Below are 17,114 nucleotides of genomic sequence, written 5' to 3' on the forward strand. Positions count from 1 at the left end.
CCAAAATCCCTATTCTTTTCCTAGTAATTATGAAGTGTGGGCGTTGCACTTTCAAGATTACGTCCTAGGGCTTGAAGACCATGGCTATCTGATATGGGAAGCCATTATTGTCCAGACGTTACTCATACATGAACAAGAAGAGAAATTAAAACTCAAGCTGACTATAACAAACTTCTTCTTGATGTAAAAGACGTATCACAAGATGAGAAGGATACGTTGCTAAGCAACGTTAAAGCAATGAGGATCATCAAGTTTGATTTGCCACCAGACACTTTTCTTCTGGTTAGTTCACGCGACACAACAAAATCCATTTGGGATAGGCTTAAGGAACTATATTAAGTTGATGCTGATCTTGAGCATTCTACTCAAACTCTACTGCTTTCAGAGTTTGGAGCATTTGTACAAAAGCCTGAAGAGAGTCTAGATCAAACTTTCAATCGCTATAATAATCTTCTCAATAGGATGATGAAGCACAATATTGGACGTGAACTGATCGAGCAAAAAGTCACGTTCATGAACGGGCTAAGATTTGAGTGGAAGGCTGTTGTTTCCACCGTAAAAGCACATGCGCAGTTCAAGAACTACATGTTGGCGAAGCTAGTTGGAATACTGAGGTCACATGAAGATGAAGTGACAAAAGAAAGGAAGATAGTTTCTGGGATGGGATCACTGGCCCTTGTTGCGAAGGGTAAAAAGGCAGTAGATGATGATGGTTCGAAGTCTGATCTCTTCGATTGTGAACTTTCCAAGGAAGAATATGCATTCATGGTGTCCAATCCAAGGAAGTTTGCAAAGAAGAACTTCAGTCGCAAAAAAACTAAAACCGGCAGGGCAGTTATAACTCTGAAAAGGTAAAAGAGGAGAGTGTGAATAACTCTTAGAAAGAAGAAGCGAAGAAGGATAAAAAGCTTATGGGGGACTCTGACTATGATTGTAATTACTGTCATGGGAAAAACCATCTGGCCAAGGAATGCATGCTGAGAAGATTGAACGAGAAGAAGGAGGGAGAGGATAACGAAAGATATTATTACCGAAAGCTGGAGGAGATAAAAAAGAAGAAGAACGCTGATAACACCTAGCCTGCTTTGATTATGCAGGAAAATGAAGCTGAAGATGAATTTGGCAGAGTCGAGGTCTGGTCAACTGACTCTGAAGATGAAGAGGTTCACAAACCTACTCATGGAAGGAGCTTCGTAGCGAAGGATGAAGGTTCACAGTTCAATGGAAGGTGTTTAATGGTTACCAATGAAGTGTTAGAGATGCGAGGTTGTGCAACTGATGGTGGACGTAGTGATGATAGTTGTTTCGCTGCGAAACCAGTTCTTGAGCAGATAAGCGAGTGCGAGCAGGTGATCAACAAGGTAAACTCTATTCTTGTATCCTTGAATATACCTGTGTCTAGATATGAAACTGAATTGAACGACTTAAAGTACACATTTTCAAATTTTAGTGATAGTCTAAAACAAACTCGTTTAACAAATTCTAACTTATCCGATCAACTCGGCAGGGCTTCGTCAAAAAGTGAAGAGAGATGCATGTGGATTGAAAGTTGGAATCTGATTTGTCTAAGTCTAGGGATGAGTCAATTTATTTGTATAGAGATAATTTAGGTCTTTTAAAACAACGTAACTTTTTTTGTTTGATTGCCAAAAGACTTTATTTTAATATTACTCAGTTGCATCTTAATTGTGAGATTGGAAAGAAAATTCACAAGATGATTTTGCCATTCCTTGAATTAAAAGAGGACGAAATAGATGCTGACTGCTACAGATGTAAATCCATTGTCTCATCAGACGAATTTTCAGATGCATATAAAGTAGGACTGGACAAAACCGAATCTTATATTGTCACACTCCCAAACCTGAACGGCGGAAACATTCGGGGGTGGGGACATCATGTACAGTATCATAACAATTGAACAGTAAAGAAAGTACACACCACCATAATATATATTTGAAAAGTTTACATGATTGTTGTATTACATGTTTCAAAAGTCAAATACAATATGATGTCCCAAAAGATGTTACTAACGCCAGAGCATTAGTCCCCAAAAGCAGTTGCTAACCTGGTTTAGTGATTCCCTAAGAATACAAGTTATTACAAAGAAAAAGTGTCAACATTTAAGTTGGTGAGCTCATAAGTAGTTATTTGAGTAAATGCATGCCATTCGAAACTTTGCGTTTGTTTTCCATAAAATCCGATATTTTCTTATAAAATGAGTTATGAATCGATGTTGTATAAAATGAATGTATTGAGCCAGGAAAAACCTATATTTTCCTAAAAGTGAGGAGCAGTCTCAAATGCCGAAGACTGTAACTTGTAAGTAAATAAGTCATACTTAAAATAATGATGCATAATTTTATTAGTAAACAAAACTATAAGAAGTTTGTAATTTCACGTAAAAATAACTGTAATATTACTTTTCCCGCAAAAACATAATACCATAATAATTGTCTATCCTGTAAGTTTTCATAACCGTACTATGATGGATTTGCATGCGGCGACGTTCTTCAGGCGTCGAAGCGTTATGATATTTGTCACCCCGCGGACAGTAGCTAACAGTCAGGGCGCGGGATCATCAGTCCCGTATAGATCTATACACACTTATCACGTTCTCCGGGTGTAGACTCTGGTTATAAAACAGGGATTTCTTGTATACCTTGATAGGTACGATGAAGATGAATGACTCACATATTCTCAATTAAGTCACATATTTTGAAATGTATATGTTTATGTCCAAAATGATTACCCTTGTCATGATATGTTATGCAAGCAGACAAATAAAGCATATTTCCATTTATAAAACATATTGTATCCCATGAGGGTAAAGTTGTGATGTGTGATGTTTTGCATGTTAACAACTTCATATGATAGTTAATACGATAGTATGAAAGTATAGCAAAAGATTGATGTTTTCACACGAGTTTCACCGTGTGTTTACTTGTATTCTCCCCCTAAAAGTGTTTAAAAAATATTTACAAAGCATTTAAAAGTGTTGTGATAGGGGTATGAACTCACTTGGTAGAAGTGACGGGTTGATGAAAATGATGCTTTACTCGGACAACACTTCGACCGGAAAGAAGTCGATTTCTCGGAAATCTCGGGGCTTCGAACTTCCTTCAGAGCTTGGATATGAAACCGGGCGTCGGGGTAGTCTTGAGAGGGTAGAAGTACGAAATTTGGGAGAGAAAGTAGTGAATTAGCAACCAAAACCCGGAGCCCTTGCATCCTTTATATAGGGTGTATTTTTGGAGCTCACGTCGTGAGCATGGAGTTGCTCACGTCGTGAGTTCGATCTTATCCCTTACGTAGAATCGACGTATGATAGCCCGAGCCTGGCACCCATCAGTCACTAGCTCACGTCGTGAGCTTCAGTCTCACGTCGTGAGTTTCTGATAGTGTGGGGTTTCGTGTCCCGAACTTCAAATTCATATCTCTCGCATACGAGCTCCGATTTCGACGTTCTTTATATCCACGCGTAGGTGAGAATATGCTCTACAACTTTCGTTTAGACTCCGTCGGCTAATTTTGACTTTATTTTTAATATTGTATTTTTAACAGGCCGGGACTAGAAAAGCCCGTTAAAAATCCATAACTCCTTCATCCAACGTCCGATTTTGTCTGTCTTTTTATCGTTGCATTACTATTGTTGAGGTCTTCGATTCTCGTTTAGGTTGCATTGACTAAAAGTCGCTCGATCTATATTTCGAGTTTTTAGCTGTCTACTGCTATATCCGAAACTTAGAAAAATCATAACTTCCTCTTACGAAGTCAGATTTGGACGTTCTTTTTATGTACGTTTACGGTTTAATGATATCTATGGCTTTAATTTAGATACCTAAGGCTAAAATGTATTTTATTGAAATTTCGTGTTTTACGCTTTACAGTATTTTGCCGGTTTTGTTGCGCATTTTCGATTGGTCATAACTTCTTAGTTATAAGTCGGATTTTAGTGTTCTTTATATTTTTGAAAACCTTGATACGATATCTACCACTTAGTACATTCGCATTGAGATTTTTGAACATTTCATTTTTGATGTTATTTCTATTATATTAAGATAGATTACAATACTTGACTTTGGATCATTACATTGATTTGAAATATCGGGTTGTTACATATATACAGTCCAAAGACCACAAAAACATCCTTAAACAACTTTTAGATGAAAAAGACAAAGAGCAAATCAAATCCGAAACTTTACAAAATTTTGACTCATTAAGCACCAAGTGGAGTTTAGAAAATAAACTTAATGTTAAAAATGTTTCTGAATTCGACGATGACAGTGATATGAGTGAAATCTCCGTAGAGGTTGAGGTTGACTGCTCTAAATTTGTTAAAAGCGAACCTGAACCTGCGAATGTTTTAATTTCTAAAAATTCAGTTGAGTTCACACGTATTTCTGAGAACAAATCCAAAGTTTTGACAGAAAAAGCAGTTGTTTTCCAAAAGGTTCGTAATGTACCTAACCAAGTTTTTATAACTAAAGGACTAAACAAAAATCAAACAGTTGAATTAACGACCATGGTTGAAGATGATAACAAAGATGAGTGTGATTAGTTCTTCTGGTCTGCTCCAATCGACAATGCAGACGAAACCAAAGGTCTGTCGGAAATGACCTTGTGGAAAACGAAGAGACGCTACGTAGCAGAACCCTTAAACAAAGTCAATTCAAGCTATGAAAAAGGAAGTCCAAATGGAACTAAGAACGTTCCAAGTGACACATCGTCTGTTCGGACCGAAACCCCTATCAGAAAGCCATAACCTAGGGCTAGTATTCACAAATCCTCTTAGCAGTTCACAATTCAAAAACGAAAAAGGAATGCTAGGTACAAAAAAATCTCAAGGAAAGAAAGAAGTTCTGGCAGTCTAAGAATCCCAACTTTGTTCATAAAGAAAAATCCAATCAAAATGCGAAAGTCTCTTCACCTACGAAACCTAATAATTCTCAACGAAATTAATCTCCACAGGTTTCGAAACAAAAAGTTTTTCAAAAACCATTCTTTGCAAATCATGTGAAACCTGTGCAGAAAACCAAATATCACTTTTATCCTAACATGAATGTTTCGCATTCAGCCAAAACATTGCAAGATGTTAAAGGCAAAGGAAAGATAGTTTTGGAGCCTAAAGTTCCCCTCAAAAGATCCGAAACTAATCCCAAGATAGTTGAGAAGAGAATTATCAAACAACAAATCGAAAATAAACAAAAGAAACTATCCACCAAGGATACGAATTCAAAAGACAATAGGATTACTGTTTTTCAAATCACAAAGAAAGATAAAACAACCTTAATAAAACGAACTTATCTGGTTGATCCTGCTATTTCTTTTCCTGTATTTGTGAAGACCTCACGAGGGCCCAAACAACTTTGGGTTCCTAAATCTGCTTAACTTTCATAGGTAATACGTGACGAGCAGTTCGATTCAGAATGGTACATCGACAGTGGCTGCTCACATCACATGGCAGGGAGAAAGGAAGAATTATGAGAGTTTAGAGCACTGAAGGATGGAGGAAGAGTGAAGTCCGACAACAATTCACTTTGTGAAATCAAGGGTTATGGGATGATAACAAATGGAGAGTTTTCGATTCGCAAAGTTGCGTATGTGGAAGGACTACAACACAACCTCATTAGTGTTTCGCAACTAGTAGTTGGTACGAGACTGAAAGTATCATTGGATGATGAAGGATCGAAGATAATTGAAAAGAAGTCCAAGACAGTACTCCTGAAGTCAAAACGAAAAGGCGAAATGTATCCCCTGAATCTGAATCTCATCAAAGGGAAGCCTGCAATCTGCTTACTTGCGAAAGCTTCTACTGATGATAACTAGCTATGGCACATGAGACTCTCACATTTCAATTTCAAAGATATCAACAAGCTTGTTCTTGGTGATCACGTGTGAGGGTTACCACTACTGAAATTTGACAAAGAATATCTATGTGCAGCCTGCGAAATGGGGAAATAGAGTAGGAAGAGTCATCCAACGATTGTCAACACAAAAGTCATTGAGCCACTTGAACTTTTGCATATAAACCTTTGTGGTCCATCTACAATTGAAAGCATCGGTGGTAATAAATATATTCTTGTAATTGTAGATGATTTTTCTAGATTCACTTGGGTGTATTTTCTTAAGCAGAAATCAGAAGCCACTCCCAAGCTCAAGGACTTCATAAAGCAGATAGAGCTACAACTACGAAAGTTGGTTCGTAACCTTCACAGTGACAACGGTCTGGAATTCAAAAACCAAGTGTTTGAAGAATTCTTGACTGCGAAAGGAGTAACTCATAATTTTTCAGCTCCTTATACTCCTCAACAAAACGGGGTAGTCGAAATACGAAACCGTTCGTTGTGTGAAGCTGCGAGAACTATGCTGTCATTTGCGAATCTGCCACTTTACTTCTGGGCAGATGCGATAGGACTTGATTGCTTTACCCAAAATCGTTCAATCCTCAACAAGCGATTCTCTGTCACCCCATATGAAATCATCAATAATCGAAAACCTAATGTCAAGTTTTTCCATGTTTTTGGTTCCAGGTGCTTTATCTTCAACTCAAAGGAGCAACAGAACAAATTCGATGTGAAAGCTGATGAAGGTATTTTCTTGGGGTATTCTTTAACTTCTAAAGCATATAGGGTTCTCAACAAAAGGTCCAAAAAGATAGAAAAAACCTATTATGTCACTTTCGACGATAATTCCTTGAAGAAGTTTCAGAAGAATGACAACTCATCACAAGAGATCTTTCCCAAAATGAATCCTGCCACCATACCACTCTCCAATCTCTATGAGGAATTCATAAACTTATTTGATGAAGCAGAAAAGGAAATCTCCTCAGAGTCCAAAGAAACAGACAAGAAGGAAGACGGACTCAAGAAAATCATTGATGATGCTGCAAAAGATATGGAACATGAGCACCCCACTACGAAGGACCCAGAAGCTTCATCTCAATCAACAAGTGCGAATGCTACACCACAGGGGGAGGGCTCAACGTCAACCTCCACATAAAATCCACCAGTTCAAGGGGAGAACGAAACCCCTGAAGTCCGATTAGAACTACCTTTACAGGGGGAGAATCTGAATCTAGAAGAAGACTTATATACATCATTCGAGGGGGAGAATGGAAATGTGAATGATGATTCGGATGTTCAGTCAGAGTTTGAAGAAGTGAATGCCGAATGGATCGAACATACGATCCTAATTACCCTCCATTGGTTAAATAGACCAAAGATCATCCTAAAACTCAAGTCATAGGAGATTCGCCTTTAGGTGTTCTTACGAGAGCTCAACAAAAGGCGAAGCGAACTGCACTATTCTCTAAAGTAGAATTTTGCATGTTCAATTTGTTTATCTCCAAAATTGAACCTAAAAATGTTCAAATTGCTCTTGATCATTCTTATTGGGTGCAAGCAATGCAGGAGGAGCTCAACAAATTCAAACGAAACAAGGTTTGGAGACTAATTCCCACTCCAAAGGATGCATCTGTTGTTGGTCTTAAATGGGTATTTCAAAACAAGCTGGATAAGGAAGGAAATGTGATTAGAAACAAGGCGCGACTCGTTGTAAAGGGATATTGTCAGGAAAAGGTATTGACTACGAAGAAACCTTCGCACCCGTTGCAAGGTTGTAATCCGTTTGTATCTTTCTGGTATACGCAACACACAAGAAATTTGAAGTATATCAGATGGATGTTAAGTGTGCATTTCTTAGTGGGGAACTAGAAGAAACAGTGTATGTGGAAAAACCACCCGGGTTCAGAAACGAAAAGTATCTGAACCATTCTTACATTCTAGACAAGGTTGTTTATGGTCTAAAGCAAGCTCCAAGAGCCTGGTACGAAACACTAACTCATTTTTTAAAACAGGCTAAATTTAAACAGGGATCGGTCGACCCAACCTTCTTTCGCAAGAAAGATGGTGAACACTTGATGATCGTACAAATTTACGTTGATGACATCATTTTCGGATCATAGCTGAATTCCGAAAGTTGATGGAAACTAAGTTTGAGATGAGCTCCATGGGTCCGATTAACTTTTTTCTTGGCTTGAATATAAGACAGAGTCAGGAAGGTATTTTCATAAATCAAGAGGCTTATACAAAGACCTTACTCTCCAAATTTGAAATGGTGGGAGATTCAAAAGTGAAGGTTCCAATGACATTCAGAACGAAACTAACTCCATCACTGGACAAGTCGGCTGCTGATATGACACTCTGTCGTCAAATGATAGGTTCATTGATGTATCTGACTTTTATTCGTCCAGATATCATGTTTTCGGTTTGCTATTGTGCTAGGTTTCAAGCGAATCCTCGCGAACCTCACATAAATGCTGTTAAGAACATCTTCAGGTATCCCAAGCGAACATCCTCACTAGGAATATGGTACCCTTCGAATTCAGGTTTCTTTGTGCAAGCGTTTACAGATGCTGATCTTGGAGGTTGCAGTCTAGATAGAAAGAGTACAATGGGAGGATGCCAATTTCTTGATGGAAAACTCGTAAGTTGGCAATCTAAAAAGCAAACTTGCGTCTCCCTATCAACTGTTGAAGCAGAGTACATAGCCGCTGCATCTTGCACTTCACAAGTAATATGGATTCAGAGTCAGCTTCGTGACTATGGAATCAACATGAAACAAATCCCCTTGTATTGCGATTCAGAGAGCGCAATTCGCATTTGTCACAACCTAGTGCAACACTCCAAGACAAAACACATCGCACTAAGGTATCACTTTATCAAAGATCATGTGGAAGATGGAAATGTCGAGATACACTTTGTAAGATCCGCTAATCAGTTAGCCGATATCTTCACGAAAGCCTTACCTAAACAATCCTTCAATCGCATTCTACAAGGCTTAGGAATGATAGAGGCTGAATCCGTTCCGAAACCACCTTCGCAGTCATAAGTTTTTGATTGGCCTGCGAATTGGTGCGAACGCTCGCAGTGACTCGCAACCATCTTTTCATCATGCGAATCGGTGCGAACGCTCGCAGTCATCTTTTCATCTTGTGAATCGGTGTGAACGCTCGGAGTAACTCGCAACTAACTGTTCACACAGCAAATTTGTACGAATGATTGTAGTGACTCGTAGTCTACTGTTCATTCATGGTTTGGAACTTTTTGTATCCTTTGTACATTTTCATTATTTCTTTTTATTTCTTTCTGTTTTTCAATTTCTTTTCAGAAAAATAAAAAATTCAAAAATATTTTATTTCTTTCTGTTTTCAATTTATTTTCAGAAAAATCAAAAAATTCAAAAATATTTTATTTCTTTCTGTTTTTAATTTCTTTTCAGAAAAATCATAAAGTCAAAAATCTTTTATTTCTTTTTGTTTTTATTTCTTTTTCAGAAAAACAAAAATATAAAAATATTTTCTTTATTTTCATCATTTATTATAAAATTTTAAAATACCAAAAATATTAGCTAATTGAGCAGGTTTCAAGGCAAACATCTTGGTGATCTCAATTACGAATGATGGGGCAGGTATAAATTCCGAAACTTTACACTAGTTAAGTGTCCGTAGAAGCATGCTGCTGCATGTCGACCAAAGCCTCAAAGACTTTCTATGTAAAAGCCTTAATGAATCGATAACACCAATTGTTTCTTCCCAATAAGGCTGTTCATTCACATAAGTCCAGAGCTACTTGACTCTTCTCACATTGAGTTAAGAGTTAACTGCTTTTTCACTTTCACGTAGCAGAGGTACATTTTTTCTTTGAAACCACCTCATACCATTTCTCCATCACTTTCACATTCACAAATGTAACCCTTGAGACTCTCAGAAGTTACCACTGAGGTTTATGGTTATAATCAATTTTGTGTTCATGATCTTAAATTCGTTATAACCACGAACTGAGTGAAACCGAAAATCCAACACATATATACGTATTGACGGTGAGCAATATACATGTCCTAGATATTTCACCTTGGAATTAACGAATGTCCACCTTCGTGGTCAGTACCAAAAAATATCTTTTTCTTTTTGTGTGATCATAATGAGATGTTCTAGACCTTAGATGTTTCTTCCCAATAGATCCAGTTTTATTTTTCTTGAGATTTCTATACTTATACTTGTCATTAAAATAATTCCAAAACATACTTGTTTTTATGGCTACACCGGTCAGACAAGTAATTCACCCGAACGTTCGGAATTATATCAAGTTTCGTAGTTTGGTTGAAGATGAAACCACCCTTAAAGCCTAATAGAAAGATGCCTTTCACTGTTTCTCAACAAACATGTGATCGTAATTCAACAGGAAACCACAAAGACATTTCAGAGTCTCTCTTGACTCCGAAGGAAGAGATCATTGCCCAGGATCCATCTGTTTCGTGTCCTAATAAGACATCACTAGAATCCCTTAGCATAATATTGATTTATTTCTTTATCTTTGGCACACTATCGCACGAAGATCCTTGTGATTTTCCAAAGTTTGGTTCGTGGTCATCATATTTCCTTTTAGTTTAGCAGACAGATTGATGGCTATTCATTGCGAAAGTTCATAAAAGAATCAACTGAGAAAACGTGTAACTAAAATGACATCTTAAAGGATAAGATTCGGCGCGAGAATTTGAAACGACGCTGATTTGACGCTGCCTGACATACGTCACAGCTATCAGTCATGCCTTTTTAGGCGCCTTTTCAGTAACCAATGCAACCAATCGACAATTTTCTCTCACCAACTACTCCGTATGAAAGGATTTCGATGCTTCTTTAATTATTTACCACTCTCAAAAAGCAAACAAATCCTCCGACGATTATAGTCTCTACTGTTCATCGTCTTCTTCATCAAGCTTCAATGACAGCTTCTTCAGAGACTCCTTCAGAAAACATGGCCTAGTCCTTAATCCTCAACCTGAAAGCCAATCAAAACATGATTCTCGATCTTGACCCAACGAAATATGAAGTGTTTCTCCAACCAATCGTCGAGTGCCTCAAGTACTCCCCACTCGTTATCGCGCTTACCAAGTCTGAAATTGTTCCTCTGGTGCATCTCTCAAAGGCTTACTCCATTGCCAGTTATACAAAAAGGGAAGAACGGATCTCGTTCGAGATCTTCAACAAAAAGACCCAAATAACAAAATCGAGGTTCTGCCAACTGCTAGCGTCTCCAACTCAGGGTCTTGACCTAATTGCCCCTGAGAGCGTCTCCAACTCAGCAATTCTGGAGATGTTCTACTAGATGGGATACAAGGAAACATTGGTAGCAGTTTGTAAGTTCAAGAAGCCTAGCTTGCCGCTAATGTGGAACCGTCTATTCACGATAATCTTTAAGAGCTTCTCGGAAAGGGTTACTAGCTTGGACTGTGCAAGCAAGCTGTTCATGACTGTGATGTACGACATCTACTCCGACATCAAATTGGATTACAAGTCTATTTTATGGGCTCAGTTGGTCCAAAGCATTCTTTCTATCTCACGACATAGTGAAATCTCATGTGCTCGTTTCTGGACTATCATCGTTCAAAGGGCGATTAACAAACTCAAAGTTCAGCATTATCGATTCCATTCCTGAAGTAATGCTTCGTGATGTTTCGGCAGCGAGTGATGTGCTGCGATCCTATCGCAATTTTCCCGTCTCAGGCTTTCTCCCCTTGACAGATGAAATGCGAGAGATCCTTGAAGAAGCAAACAAACCCAAGAATGGAGGCAAGAAAAAGGGTAAGAAAGTTGATCCATCTGAATCAGTTCCATCGCCAATGAAGAGTAGTAAAAAAAATCCAATGAAGGACCTTCCGAACCTCCCCAAGCTCCCAAAAAGAAGAAGAATCAAGAAGGTGGCTCGTAGGACAAGATCTCCCACTCCGAGTGTCCACCAGGATTCGCAGTCACACACACTTTCGGAGGTTCCTGTGCAGGGTGGTACAACAAACGAACAGGAGGATGATACTGCATCAACATCCAATCCGAAGGTTTCAGAGACTACAACCACGAACCCTGAGGTATCATTTGAAATCCCAACCTTTGTTCCAATTATAAATGATCTTTTCGAGGATTCTTCCATCCCTTCTCCTATATCTACTATTTCTGCCCCAATCACTATCTCCCCTTTCCCACCGAAAAAGTCGATAAACTAATCACAGATGCTCGCTTGTTAATTTAAATATTTCAGAGCTCCTTCGAGTCCAACACAGTGAAGGCTAACGAAGTTATTTCCAACCTTGGATCTACTCTTCGCACTGAAAGGCCAAAGCTCGACGAAGTTCGCACTGGCCTCCAGGCTGATCATTCTGAGTTCAACTCCTTCATTTCATCTAAACTTCAAAAGCTTCAAGATGAATTGGCTTCAGAAAACAGTCTTAACGATCAGCTCGCAGCGAAAACGGAAAACGAGAAGGTTCTCGCTGTCAAGCTTGAGCAGGCTGAAAAACAAAAGAAATAGCAGTTATAAAGAGTTGTCTTGCAGATGCGAACGGATTGCTCTCCGACATCATTGAGACTCATAACTCTATGATCACGATCTCTGTCTGAAAGCATCTCTCTGAGAAATTAAGGCCGGTGTCCGCGATGCTGAACCAAATTCAAGGTGTTTCGGAGTCGAGCACAATTCCGAAACAAGGGGGAGAAAATGTGAAGCTAACTCAGAAAGAAACCCCCAAGCCAAAGTCTGATAATGAACCGAAGGGTAATGTAGCTTCAGATTCGAAAGGCAAAGAGAAGCTGATCAGCGAAGAACCAATAATGATAATAGTGAAGATGAAGAGCCAGACGAACACGAGCTAAAAAGAAGAGGAGATCGTGAAGCTCAGATAGATGGGCATCAAAGAATTGTTCGCGAGGCTGAAGAGAAGGAAAAATCCGAACGTGAAGCTCAGGTCATGCTAGAAAGTCGAAAGCTTTTATTCCCAACATGGTCTTTGAAGCGAATTTTTAGTGAGGCTGTGGATACGCCGAGTCTTTATTGGTTGGAACCAGTTGTGTCGTTTGATCTTCAAAATACACAAGATTCGCAACTGGATCTTCCGATCACACCGAAATCCTTCAAGTTTCGCAGTTTTGCAAAAGTTGTCAATGTACCAGCAACAAACAACGACGCATATCACTTGCTTTTTTCATTCTACCTTAAGCACATGAAGCCGCAACACGAAATGTGGAGTGCGAGCAAAATTACGGCTGTGAAGGTCACGGGTCCTATTGAAACCGATAGCTTCCCAAATGCGAAGTTTAAGGTTGCTAGAGGTTCATCGAGTCAGGTCTACGAGTTCACACTTGCCGATCTGCCATGCCTAAACCCGTACGACTGGATCATGCTGTACAACTTGTTGCTAAGGGATGAACAGAAGTTTGAGCCCATTGTCGTTCACCTCAAACATATGTTAATCTCCTACATTCAAGAGCTTGGCAAGATGGATGTTGAGATTGCTACTGTGTTGCAAGGAAGCCAAGTATATTCCCCAAAGAAGTCCCTGAAGGTTTTGACAAAATGAAACTTGGGAAGATACGAAAGGACGGATGGTGTGTGGCTTTTCGACTGAAGGAGAGAACTGATGCAGACTTTCACAAAGCTTGTTTCTTTCTCAATGACAAACATCTTTTCTCCACTTCGTGCCTAGAATATATCTGGAATTCGTGTGCAAACACAAAGGGAACAACAAAAGCGATAAGAAGTCATTTTCGGTTATGATTCAATGGTACATCCAAGTCCGCAAGGTTCTGCTAAGCATCATTCCGAAAGTTTTTGAAGTGCAGAAGCGAACTCAGCAGTGAAGGACTCTCGCCTCAATCATCACAAAGGGGGAGATTGTTGAGTATTTTATGTTGCGTCTTTTGGGCTTTTTACTTAGTCTTTTGTGTTTCCGGGTTGGGCCTGTCCACCCGTGATTAATGATTAGGGTTTTACTATTTAAGGTGCGTGCATGAATTGTGTATTTGTTAATTTTGTCATTGTAAACCCTACATAGCCACTACAGTAGCAGTTCTTAATCGAGCTCTTCTGAGGTTGTGACTGATAATCATTCGACACATTCTTGATTCATATTCTGTGTTTGATTGTTTTTACTTGTTTGAATCTATTTGATTATTAGAAATTTCAACTCAACATTAACTTTTAAGATGTTTTTCTTTTATGTGTAGAAATATACCCCATAAGTATCTTAATGGGGTTTTTTAGATTTGTTGCATAGTAATGTGAATCTTTATGATGAAATTGTTGTTTAGGGCATGATACAGTAAGATATCGATTGCCAAACTATAAGTCTTCAATCTTGATATAAATGTTGAAATTGTTGGACATTTTTTGTAATGACATTCCTTTAAAAGAAATAAAAGAGGTGCTTATAAGCGTATGGACCTTCAACCAGTTAGTTGAATTGTAATTTACTTTAATATATTGATGGTTTTTAGAAGCTAAAAACAATCTTTTTTATAAAACAATTCTAAGAACGAAAAACAGAAGGCTATAAATAACTAGTTTATTTTTATGATCATTTTAACAAAACCACCAAAAGGATCCAAATACATAAACTAGAAAGATTATGGCAACCGTATGATGTTAAGAATTACAAGCTTTGAACACTTTGGTCCCACTTGGTTTTGGGGAGTTGATGAATATAACAAAGAATAAGAAGCTTGATCTTCTCTATAATGTATCCACCATTAAGAGTAAGACACTCAAAGATGCTAGTATTCACTTGTATTAAGTTGTTCTTGAGCCTTTAAGTTCTTAACACAATTAAGCACTAAATGAGAAGCAACTTAGAGACACTAATCTTCCAACACCATGCAAGAAGGAGAATAAGGAAGATGACATGAATGACCTCGACTTTCTTAGCCAAGAGAGGAAGAAGAGTGTCAAAAAATGTAGTTTATTTTTTTCTCCAATGTTTCTTATATACTTGTACTCACTTGCAAAGGTCCATACCTTTAGTTAGTACGCAAGTTTGGTAATGTAAGAAGGTATGGTATGAAAAAACTAGTGAAACAAGCCAAGTATTATACATACACACTCACAGTTTTGGAATCTTCTTAGAGTCAAACTTAAGTGCGTTTTACATTACCTCCTAACTAGTAGTTATAATGCAATTAAATGGTTACTCGAAGTGTCCATTTAATTTATACACAACATATATATATATATATATATATATATATATATATATATATATATATATATATATATATATATATATATATTCATACCATATGAATATAACTAGTACTTTTTTTTAAAATCTTTTTTTATAATTTCATAGAAACACTAATTTCCAAGATATTGATAAATTATTATTGTTATAAAATATTATTTCTCCAATTAAATATAAGTGTTGGTTATATTTATTGATAATCATATTAATAATAAATATACAACATGTGCTAACTAGATAAATGTGTGACCATATATGATCATATGTTATTAACAAATATTAATAAATAATGATTTTTGAGCATATATATATATATATATATATATATATATATATATATATCCAACAATCTCTCACTTAAATGAGATTCATTACAGATTTATATAGACAATATTTGGCATCTAGCAACAAGCTATTACCCCTAATAATACATGATGGGTTTCCATCTCATCAACAACTAATTCCAGGAGCTCAAAACTACAATTGTTGCTTTAAGTATGGTATCAATTATTCCTTTGTCTCAGACATCATGTTGAACATGAGATATGGATCGCGATCAATCTCATATGGTGTTCAACTTTTAGTAAGGCCTTAGATGTGTAACTCTCAACGGATAAGAGAAACAGATCTCATCATGACTACATGGGTCCATCATGTAGTTTATGTTATACCCAATGATGACCCTTATAATAGCCTTTTACATAACAACATTAGACTATTTCAAAGCACAACAATCCCTATACACAAGTGCCTAATATGTATCTCAAGTTGAAGAATACACATATACTAATTTTTATCAAAACATCACTCATAGCTACGATCCATAAAGTGATTCTAGTGCTGGCTAGGTCCAATACTTATTCTGCTACTACATATTTCTATAAATATCGAGTAGAGGCTACATTGTTTTGTACTTGGAGTACATCATTACAAACTAACTAGAACGTAATACGCGCCTTAACAAATAGGCGTTAAATACAAACAAAAAGAACAGTGATTGATAACAAGACTTCCATGTGTGTGACATTCCTGTTCTTAAGATCCCGAGCTCACACGTTTTAACTTTATGTACTTTTATAACAAAAATACGTTTATACAATATATAGTAGTTTCATCAAAATATATACAAAAAAAAACTTTTTATGACCAAAAAGTATATATATATATATATATATATATATATATATATATATATATATATATAATATAAGGATTTTATATTTATATAAAAACGATACTTTTTCCAAACCAAAAGTATAAGATACAACATATAAATACATACCTAACATATAATTAGCTTTACCATACTAGTGTATGTGTTTGGTGCAATTATTTATTTATTATATAAGTTCTATTCCGGCATAAGTTCGTGCACTCTCGGTAAAAAATTTTGTGATATTTATATATAACATTGATACTTGAATATGTAACAAGTAGACATCTCTTAGAGTGTAATTGGTGCTGCATGAAACTACAACCTTTGCTATATGACTTGAACCAGCCTCTACTTGGTGCTACATAGGGGGCGCACCAAAATGAATACTCTGCACGCTTCATTGACATCGGAAACAACAAAAGGAAATAAAACAAAAGAAAAAGGACAGTTCTTGACCTTGTATAACTTGTTAGACAATGGGGTGTAGCTAGCATCCTCGGGTGGGGGTGTTAACCAATATAGATCTATACACAACATCCTCGCTCACACATGATTAACGGTTATAGGTTAGAGGACTTTACTAAGTTTTTATTCTTATTTGATTAATGTCATATATCATGTAGACTTTACGAGTTTTAACATTTTTAACTGTTAGTGAATGTGTGTGTCTAAAACTCTAAGTTACTTGACCTTGCATATAGTTCTAATGAAAATTGGGCAGCATAACAGTTGTATATAGAGCAAAAGCAGGTTTTAACCAACGTAAAACAAACAATTCCATACATACGAATAAGCCTAAATAGATGTATAATTATTGTTTTTAATAATACGACAACTATTTAGCATGTTATAAACTATTTTTATTGTAACAATTTAATCATTTGTAATCATAGTC

This window comes from Lactuca virosa, chromosome 4 (assembly GCF_052849685.1).
Source record: "Lactuca virosa cultivar CGN04683 chromosome 4, Lactuca_virosa_CGN04683_v6, whole genome shotgun sequence".
Lineage (NCBI taxonomy): Eukaryota > Viridiplantae > Streptophyta > Magnoliopsida > Asterales > Asteraceae > Lactuca > Lactuca virosa.